Here is an 11735-nt window from a genome sequence, read left to right as displayed (position 1 = left end):
AAACCAGCTTAATTTAATAGTAGTATTCGAATGGGTCCCAGCTCACATAGGTATAATTGGCAATGAAATAGCTGACATGGAGCCAAAACTGCACTTTCAATCACTAGCAAAATTACAGCACTACCTTTAGGAATATCAGAACTAATGTCAAAACCAAGAAAACACTACATTAATCAATGGCAGGCCAACTGGGACCTACCAACCAATACATGGCACTATAACATCAAACCACTAGTCAACTCTATCCGACCTAAACACTTAAACACTTATGTGGATAAAATAATTACTAAATTGCGCATAGGTAAATCTTCGCAGCTCAACAGCTGCTCTTTCACCAATAAAAACCCTGACTGTGAGTGTGGCACCCGGGAAGACATGACACACTATCTCCTGGATTGCACGCTACACAACAGCCAGAGAAAACTAATGATAGAATCAATAACCGAAGCCAACCACAATAAACCAATTACACCTAACTTTTTACTTAACCCTGATAAATATCTAAAACATAAAACCTTCAAAGCAGTATATCAATTCGTCCAAACCACCAAACCAAAACTATAAGTGCAACGTACTGCCCGCCTTGCCAGCGTTCGGTCGACGCGGACCACCAACCCGACTGATCGCAGGCAGGATGGGAAACCGTAGCACACCCATCGGGCTCCTGACAGTTATAAAGTTAAAAACTAAAATTAGAAAATGATCGCAACTACCCGCCTGTACGTCTCCCGGAGGGAAGAGCGACCTTCTGCACTCGACCGACATGCACTCCAATCCGGGGGACCAACGATCTATAATTAAGATAAGTAATTAATACGCTGCTTAACTCGTGACACCCGTGACTCCCTGGATGGAACATCCACCCTACGCACTCGAACAGACCACGTATTCCAACCCGGGGAGAGAACGGTGAAACGACAAAAGTAAAAGCAAATACCTAGCCAAATTAGCTGGCACAAATTCAGCAATAAATTAACAATTACTCAAAACCACCCGCCTGTACATCTCTCGGACGGAAGAGCGACCTTAAGCACTCGACCAAACAAGCACTCCAACCCGGGGATCAACGGCGGGATGGTAGCGAATGATTTAATAACCGCTAGATATGACAATGCTTGAATCGTGACATCTGTGACCCCCTTGGTGGAACATCCACCCTACGCACTCGAACAGACCACGTATTCCAACCCGGGGGGAGAACGGTGAAACGACAAAAGTAAAAGCATATACTCAACCAAATTAGCTGGCATAAATTTAGCAATATAAATTAACAATTACTCAAAACTACCCGCCTGTACATCCCTTGGATGGAAGAGCGACCTTAAGCACTCGACCAGGCACTCCAACCTGGGGATTAACGGCGGGACGGTAGCGAGTGATTAATAACCACTAGATATGCCAATGCCATCCAGACTTAACCACATTATTCTACTGTAAATATGTTCATGTTCTGAAGCTCGTGATTGACAACTGGCATACACCACCCGCTTTTTTTTTTTCTTTCTTTCTTTCTCACTAAGACAGGATCGAAGTCACAGTAACCCAATTGGCTAATTAACCAGCCAATCAACATCGTTAGATAATCAACCAAGATAGGACACCACTAATTATTGCCTATTTTTTGCAGCACTCTCATTGGTCCAATCCAGCCAATCACGGATCAAGAACCCCACTACACCTAACTGTAAATAAACTGCACGAATTTGTCTTTGCACCCGCACCATGTTTTTTTATATTATTTTTTTTATTTTTTATTACTGATGCATTCCATCCTAGCTAACTAAGGTAAGTCAACTAGGGTTCCAGAAGCAAAGACATGCAGGAAAACCGATACCCAACTATCCAGATAGCCTGAAGACAAACCAAGTAAGCCTACTAAAATCCTGTATTTAGGGGGCGGGAATCAAAATTCTTCAAACTAAGTACCTAGATCGGTGCATATATGTATACAATTGCTACTTGCCACCGTTAGTTTCGTTTTATTGCATTGGTAATAAAGTTAAGTATGCCAAGCACTAGGCTTTTAATCCAATACCTACACTATAAGGGTTTAACCTTTCAAATTAGATAGCTAGGCTAGTTTAACTCCCCTCCGTCATTGTATTCAATGCTATACAAGGACGGAGGGGGATGGGTGGTCACGAATGACCGTTGAACTCACTAGAATAGGGACTTAAGACAATAGGTACAACCGCATGGGCGGATCCAGGAAATATTTTTAGGGGGGGGGACCAAAAAAGAAGGGCACATTGACTCGTCAAAAGGGCACCTTACTACAAGTTTTGATATTTACAATTAATATGAATTCCTACAGTTCTACGTCATAATATACTAGCAATAATGAAGTAAATTGGCGTCACTCGCGTTAGAACCTCAATGGGGCCCCATTGAGACTCAATAACACAGACACATATCTGCAAGCTTGCGCATGTACACGAAAATCTTGATTTCATTTATCTACAATATAATTATTGTTTACTTAAAAAAGAAAAAATTCTACAAACAAAAAGGGCACTTGGACATTTTGAGGGCACTTGAAATTTTTTTGGGGGGGACGCGTCCCCCTGGTCCCCCCCCCCTTGGATCCGCCCATGAACCGTAACATAAAATTAGGATTCACACACAGACTACACGCTCACTGCATCAGTACACAGGGTGCATTGACTAATGATAGCAATGCACCCGCCCCAATTTAATGGCCCAGCACGTATTCTAATAAGGAACCGGACAAAAGAATACCGTTTCGAGTACACAATTGCAATGCACCCGGGGGAAGCAGCTGAACAAAAGAATATCGGCCTCCCCCACCCAAACCCCCAATACTTGCTGCTGGTAATAACTTGGTACTTGGTGATGCCTCGACCAGAAGCGGTCAGGCCCTTATAATGGCCCTATGGGCAACCTAGGGAGACACCACAGCATCGTAAAGGTCTAAAATTAACGAGCTACTCTCGATTCACTAATATCAAAACCTATATTAGCTCGGCCATTTACCTTTCGACCGACCGTTCAAAATTGCGCCAAATTCCCTCAATCAAAATTGCGCACCCTTTTCTCTTTGGCATTTAACTGCTCCATTCAAATTCCATAGCACCACCACCACCCCCACCCGCCTGCTACCGATCTGATCGGGCTGCTGGTGCTCCCTTGCACCTGCCAGTGCAGGCGGTCCCTCCTCTCCCCTCCCCCCACCTTTCCTGTCAAGGACGGAGGAGCCAGCCAAGGCCGGCTCTTGCGCCCACGACAGGCGTGCGCTACAACAGCTTGTTCTGAATGTGCACGTAAAACCCTATGACATGACATGACATAATGATGCAACGGCGCAGATGATGCAACAGCGCAACGAGACCGTTAAATTAGCTATCCATTCATACGTAATCCGTGATCCATGTCTGCGTCCATGTTCCTGATCGCTAAATAGAGTAAACGTTGCGAACTTGCACTGGCGTAGGAAGCGGGGGGTGGTGGGGGGATGCCCCCCCCCCACTTTGTGGGTGAAGCGATGGTTTATATATATATATATATATATATATATGTATGTATATTTATGTATATGTGTGTGCCCCCCCCCCCCCCCCCTCCCCCACTTTTTGGTACCTTCCTACGCCCATGCGAAGCATCCATTGATCCGTTCCGTGTCCGCCTCTGTGCGTTATTTTGGAGCTTGGCATGACCTGGATCACATCAGTGACAGTGGAACATTTGTTCCATATTTAGTGTCTTTTCACGTATTTCAACACGTATTTATGGATGTTCACTTCACGCATACACAGACGCGGATGCTGACACAATTCACGTATGAATGGATGGCTATAGCTTTTAGTCTAGGGAGTTATAAAGAAAGAAAGAAATGTTTTATTTAACGACGCTCTCAACACATTTTATTTACGGTTATATGGCGTCAGGCATATGGTTAAGGACCACACAGATTTTGAGAGGAAACCCGCTGTCGCCACTACATGGGCTACTCTTTCCAATTAGCAGCAAGGGATCTTTTATTTGCGCTTCCAACAGGCAGGATAGCACAAACCATGGCCTTTGTTGAACCAGTTAGGGATCACTGGTCGGTGCAAGTGGTTTACACCTACCCATTGAGCCTTGCGGAGTACTCACTCAGGGTTTGGAGTCGGTATCTGGATTAAAAATCCCATGCCTCGACTGGGATCCGAACCCAGTACCTACAAGCCTGTTGACCGATGGCCTAACCACGATGCCACCGAGGCCGGTGTTCCATATTTAGTGTCTTTTCACGTATTTCAACACGTATTTATGGATGTTCACTTCACGCATACACAGATGCGGATGCTGACACGATTCACGTATGAATGCATGGCTATAGCTTTTAGTCTAGGGAGTTATGTTCATTTTTTGAAGGTTGCTTTTTTTTTTTTTGCTCAAGTTAATAAAATTTTGGTCATATGTTCCCATGACCTACCTGAACTAGAAATCCATTGGTAGCATTTTTTCTGACTACTATCATGTCAGCCATCTTGAAATTCAAAATGGCCGTCATTTTGATATAATATCTTTATACATCTCCACTCCCATTTAACATAGAAACATATTTTGGGGGTCTATTTAAACATATTATGTTAGTGAATTAATTTAGTTTTTTTGTTATTCATCTCACATGGCAACCATCTTGAAATTCAAAATGGACGTCATTCCATTATATGTTTTTCTCTATCTTTACTCCCATTAAACACAGAAAAATAATTTTGGTGTCGGTTTACATCTATGAGTTCAGATGATTATTTTGTAAAAAGGAAAATTGTTGTCTGATCTTGGCAGCCATGTTGAAATTCAAAATGTCTACATCTTTGATATATATTTTTTTCAAATATCTCAACTCCCGGTTAACGTGGAAGAATAAAAAAATTTCCATGTACATTTCTGTATTCCATGCATTGGATGGTTTTCATTTTTATAGTCATTGAATCATGAAAACAATCTTGAAATTCAATATGGCCGTCATTTTAATACATTTGTCTTATATCTCAACTCATGGTTAATGGAGAAGCACCATTTTGTTATCTAGGTGTATATTTCAGTGGTCAATGAATCTAATTCTTTAGATTTATAGTCATCCAATTATGGCAAACATCTTAAACTTCAAATGGCAGCCATATGGAAATTCAAAATGGCCACCAATGTAATCATTTGGCAAATACTTTTTCTTCTAGTCTACATACAAATACAACTTTTGTGTTCATTAGTACATTTTAAAGTAAAATAATTATAATATTGCAATACTAATGACAAACTAAAGGAACAAACTAAAGGAACATGCCAACTGTAAATTGTAATTCATAATGGCATATTAGGCATCTACTTCATCTGTAATAGTATGCATACTGCAGCAGTCCCCATCGGTTTCACGCTTGCAACGCTCTGTACATTGAAGGTTGTGTTACTTACACTAAATTACAGTACATCTATCTGAACACTTACTGACACCACAGTTGCATCTAATCAGTTCTACTACAGATTCTGGTGCAGCTTGCACTTCCAACAACAGTCACACATATACCAACCCCCTTGACCCATCCAAGTTTGCATGGACCAAGAATGTCCAGATGTAGCATAGCATCTTGAGCTCAGAAATGTGCTTGGAGATATGCTCTTTGGGTATGCTGTTTTCATACACCAGAGGTAGGTGGCAGTGTTTCCACACTTTGGTTTGGTGATGGTTTCTTGAACTTTTTTCATCTTAGAGTAGCTGCATCAGTTGTAGAAATGACCCTTGTGCTTCACATTTTTCACTGACCTCTTTGTATGGTTCATCACGGATTCCAACCTGACTTTGGTGTTACATATATGTGGAGCTTTCGTGAATACATAGAATTATCTTTATTGATGTCCACCATCACCAATTGTCCTGTTGTGACATATTCAGTTAAAACATGAACATCTGGTAATCCGAGTCTATCTATGGATAGTTCATTATATATACTACTCAAAAGAATTTAAGGGTCAAAAATGTATAACCAAATAAGTTTCAGAGTGTATTAGATTGATGATGTAAACTACACCAAATTTTTTATTTATTGTTCCATATTTACAAAAAAACACAAATAAACGTAACTGTATACAAGAAAGTCACATGACATGCTGTCAAAGTTGAAGGTTGTCAAACATGGATTTTACACATTAGAACATTCGTTTAATAGTGTGTGAATCCACCCCTGGCGCGAATACACTCGACACATCGTTGCCTCATGCTGTTGATGAGACGTCTGAAGAACTCTTGGGGAATGGCCTGCCACTCTGCCATAAGAAATTGACCCAGATCATGAAGGTTGGCCGGAGGGGCATGGTTATCCCGAACTCTCCTGCCTAATTCGTCCCAGGCGTTCTCTATTGGGGTCAAGTCAGGCGAATATGCTGGCCAATTCATCCTGGCGATACCTTGTTGTCTGAGAAAGTCCGTTACCACCCTGGCGCGGTGGGGTCTGGCATTGTCATCCTGCAGAACTGCCCCGCCGCCAATCTGCTGAAGGTCTGGGAGAACCAACGGCCGGATAATCTCATTCAGATGGCGGATTCCATTCAGATTGCCATCCACCACATAGAGGGGGGTCCTGTGGTGGATAGAGATGCCGCCCCACACCATGACGCTGCCACCACCGAAACGGTGACGTTGTCTAACGTTAACGTCAGCGAAGCGCTCCCCAGGACGTCTGTAGACACGAACCCGACCGTCGTTGAATTGGAGACTAAACCTGGACTCATCAATGAACATCACTCGACCCCACTGAACACGTTGCCACCGCAGTTGAAGCGTGCACCAGTGACGTCTGGCCATTCTGTGACGTGGTAGGAGTGGTGGTCGAACAGCCTGGCGACGGCAGCGTAGATTATTGGCTCTCAGACGATTGCGTATGGTTTAATCACACTCGAGTTCCAGTCGCAGTCAGCAGATTGTCACGTAATCGGCGTGCAGTGGTTGTGCGTTGACATAGAGCCATATTGGTGATGTAGCGGTCCTCTCTATTTGTAGTGCTTCGGGGTCTTCCCGAACGTGGACGATTTCGAACAGAATTCGTTGCTTGGTACCGTTACCACAGTCGGCCAACGACACTCTGACTGACACCAAGTCTCAGAGCAACATTTCTTTGCGTATTGCCATCCTGAAGCCAAGTAATAGCCCTTCCTCGATCTTCGATAGTCAGTTGAAGTCGTACCATTGTCGAATTTGGAGTGTGCACCGTACACGAACGCAAGCTCCAATTATACGGAAATTCAGCATTGGGAACATGGAATACACGTGCAAAGCGTGCAAATGAAGCGCTTTGTGAACAAGCAAGTTATGGGCACTTAGCAGACCTTTCGCTTTCGCCCTAATTTACGTGCAAATGTAAGCATGTTTTCGCCATTAGAACTAGTCGACAGTGTCAATGACAGTGGATTTTAATTCATTTATGGGTTGCTTAGACCCACTTTCGTCAAAATGGAACAATACCATGCGTGACATTATGGTCTAGCTAATATAATTGACATTCAGAAAATAATGTCGAAAATATCGCCTGACCCTTAAATTCTTTTGAGTAGTATATATACAATGTTTGCAGGTTGATCTCATTGTGAGTTACATATAATTATTTGTGTAACCTAATGGTGATAAAAACCCAACAATCGGTATCTTTGATGTAGAAATCCACCTCATTGCCTGGCCCGATTACTTCATGAGTATGAGGAATCATGAGCATGTCTGCTTCTTCTTGTGTACTGACACCTGTGGTAGGATGGTATTTTAGTACATATTTTGTTGTGTTTGTGACTGTAACTAGCATTTTACATCAGTAGATAACTTTTAATGCCAGATGTATTATCAGATGATCGTTTGTACAATGTCATCTAATTGATGTCATTGATGGGAGTAGGCTTTCGCATGTGTCATTGTCACATCATGGTCTGCAATGGTTTTCGATATCGTAGAGCTCAGATAGCTTCGAAAATCTGTAACCTGGTTAGTGGAAATATCTGATGTCATGTTTCACAAATATTATTGTGTTAAAAAATAAATCTTACACCCATGTAACCATCTAATAGTGAATCAAAGCATGCAGGAAATGCTTCTGTTCACTGACAACATATATGGCAGATTAAAAGTAAATTTCTGCACCAGACACAGACTTAGTTCTTATCCTGAGAAGATCACACACACTGATCCCAATAATTATCGGTACAGATGTAAGTCGCAACCATATCAACATACAACTAATTGATGATGAACTGGGTTCAGAAAGAAAATCAACATTACCAGGGTTGCATATAGTAAATGGATGTGACACAACAGGACAAATTGATGGTATATGCAAAAAAATGTTATTGAATGTATTCGGGAAAGCTCTACTGGCTATATCTGAAGCTCGTAGGTCAGCTTGGAATTATTGATGAATCATAGTACCATGGTACTAAGCTCAAGGGACATTTGTAGACTTACAGTTGATGCAGCTTTCAGCTGCACCAAGGCTGTCATAGAACTGATCAGATGCAACTGTGGTATCAGTAAGTGTTCAGGTAGATAAACCTGTAAGGAATACAACCTGCAATGTGCAGAACTCTACAAGTGGTGATCGATGGCTGATGCAATACACGTCATTACAGATGACGTAGATGCCTAATCAGGGGTCACAATGGAAAATAATTAATTTTAGTCAATTTTCGGATACATGTATGTAGGATATTTCTTTAGAAATTATTAAAAAGTGGCTAATTTATACAACATTTGAATGATTATATTAGCCAGATACTAAATGGGTTATCCCTGCTAATGTGTCATTGTGAATTACAGTTTACAATTGGTCTGTTCATCTATTTCATTAGTTTAAAATCTAGAACATGAAAGTCATTAGTAATGCAATATTTTAATTATTTCACATAAAATGTGGACTAGGAGGAAAAGTATTTGACAAATGATAAAATTGGTGGCCATTTTTAAATCTCCATATGGCTGCCATTTTGAATTTTAACGTGGTTCCCTGACTGGAGGATGGTTATAAAAATGTCACCCTTTAGTTCATTGATCCTAAAAATGTACAGACAAAAATAATTGTGCTTCTGCCTTAACCGGAAGTTATGATATATGAAAAATACATTAAAATGGTGGCCATTGTGAATTTCAAGGTGGCTGCCACGATTAGAGGACTATAAAAATGTCATCAATAAATTCATGGCTACATAAATTTACATATAGACAAAAACGATCCTGTTTCTATGTTAACCGAGAGTTGAGATATATGGAAAAATATATTAAAATGGTGGCCATTTTGAATTTCAAGATGGATGCTTAGGTCAAACAACAATTTTAGTTTTCACAACTTCATTCACTGAGCTCATAAATGTAAACAGATACCTAAATTGTTGTGGGTCAACTGTGAGTAAATATATATATAAAAATATTTAATTGGCAGCCATTTTGAATTTCAAGATGGCTGTCATGCCCAAATGAATAAATAAAATGTTATCAGCGAGTTCATTGACCGTAAAACTATAAATAGACACAAGAATTGTCTTTCTATGTTAACTGGGAGTCAAAATATATGTAAAATATCCCAAAATTATGGCCATTTTGAATTTCAAGATGACCGCCATGATCAACTGACTGACAAAAATGCTACCAATGGATTTTTAATTCTGGATAGTCTTAAGAATGAAAAGAAAAACATTTTACTGACTTGAGCAAAAACAATTGCAAATTTACATAAATACCTGGACTATTTAGTCGCAATTTGCAGACTTCAGTTCAACTCATCATCAATTTTGTGTAATCTTTTCTTTTTCTTCTTGTTCTTTATTATTGTTATATTTTTTTAACATTTAAATATGTTAAATATTTAATCATCGGCTGTTGGATGTCAAACATTTGGCAATTTTGACATTATATAGATGATTTTTGACATCACCAGAGCACATTGATTTACTAATCATCAGCTATTGAAAGTAAAATATTTGGTTATTCTGACATATAGTCTTAGAGAAAAAAACCCGCTACATTTTCCCCATTAGTAGCAAGGGATCTTTTATATGCACCTTCCCACAGGCAGGATAGCACATACCACATCCTTTGATATTGGCCTACCAATCGTGGTGCACTGTCTGGAACGAAAAATAGTCCAACGAGGCTACCGACCGCGCATCAGATGAGCGCTTTCCCACTGGGCTACGTTCCGCCGCCATAGTATTAGAGGAAATATGAAACATTTATTTAATTAGCAGCAAGGAATCTTTTATAGACCTATGCACTTTCCCCATTGACAGGGCAGCATATGCCACGGCCTTTAATTTGATATACCAGTCATGGGACATTGCATGGTCAACGTCGATTACTTATTCCGTCAGCCATAATTAAAAAAACGCTGCAATTGTGCTAGTATTAGTAGTGATACAAAAACTCGAGTTTTTAATTCTAAAAAATTCGAGTACCCTCACTTTTCATTTATGGTACTTTAATATTTTCAATTTTCAAGACTATTTCGCTTAAACAAGGTTGTAGTCATTTGACATAAAAGGATACATGGATTACTATGAAATATGTAATGAAATATTAGGCTGTGCACGAAATGAACACATGGGTCCCGTTTCACGAAGCGATAACAATGTTATACGTGATTAGATTACGAGTTGTGACTGCTGAAGACGACTTAAATTCTCACACACACACACACACAGACACACACACACACACACACACGTACACAGACAGAGAGAGAGAGAGAGAGAGAGAGAGAGAGAGAGAGAGAGAGAGAGAGAGAGAGAGAGAGAGAGAGAGAGAGAGAGAGACACACACACACAAAGAGACAGACACATACAGGCACGTACACACACACACACACACACAGAGAGAGAGAGAGAGAGACCCAAACACAGAGACACACACACACCTGTAGACAGACAGACACACACACACACATCTGTAGACAAACACACACACACCTGTAGACAGACACACACCTGTAGACAGACACACGCACACACACACACACCTGTACACAGACAGACACACAGACACACACCTGTAGACGACACACACACGCACCTGTACACGACACACACACCTGTAGACAGACACACACACACACCTGTAGACACACACACACAAACACACCTGTAGACGACACACACACATACACACACACAGCTGTAGACAGACACACACACACCTGTAGACGACACACACACACACACAGCTGTAGATAGACACACACACACCTGTAGACAGACACACACACCTGCAGACAGACACACACCGGTAGATAGACACACACCTGTAGACAGACACACACACACACACACCTGTAGACAGACACACATACACACACACAGAGACACACACAAAGACAGGCACACACACGTATACACACACACAGGCGCGCGCGCTCACACACACCTGTATATACACACACAGATACACACCCAGACACAAACACACACACACACACATACATACACATGCACACGCACAAATACAGACACAGAAACACACAGACAGACATACAAACACACAGACACACACACACACACACACACACAAACACAAACACGTTGGGAGATGGATACATAAAACATGTTTAATTTCTGATTTTTATCCAGTATTCAAAGGGACGCTACCGTCAGGTTTAACAGTACATTTCAATTTTAAGATTGCTAAGTTATGTAAACATGTATGCTCGCTTGAGGTGCCTGCGTCGCAGGATCGAACCACCTCGGTGGATCCTTTTAACTGATTTGTT

This window comes from Gigantopelta aegis, chromosome 10 (assembly GCF_016097555.1).
Source record: "Gigantopelta aegis isolate Gae_Host chromosome 10, Gae_host_genome, whole genome shotgun sequence".
In the NCBI taxonomy this organism is placed as follows: Eukaryota; Metazoa; Mollusca; class Gastropoda; order Neomphalida; family Peltospiridae; genus Gigantopelta; species Gigantopelta aegis.
The sequence above is the reverse complement of the archived record's forward strand: the minus strand, read 5'-3'. Positions refer to the sequence as shown.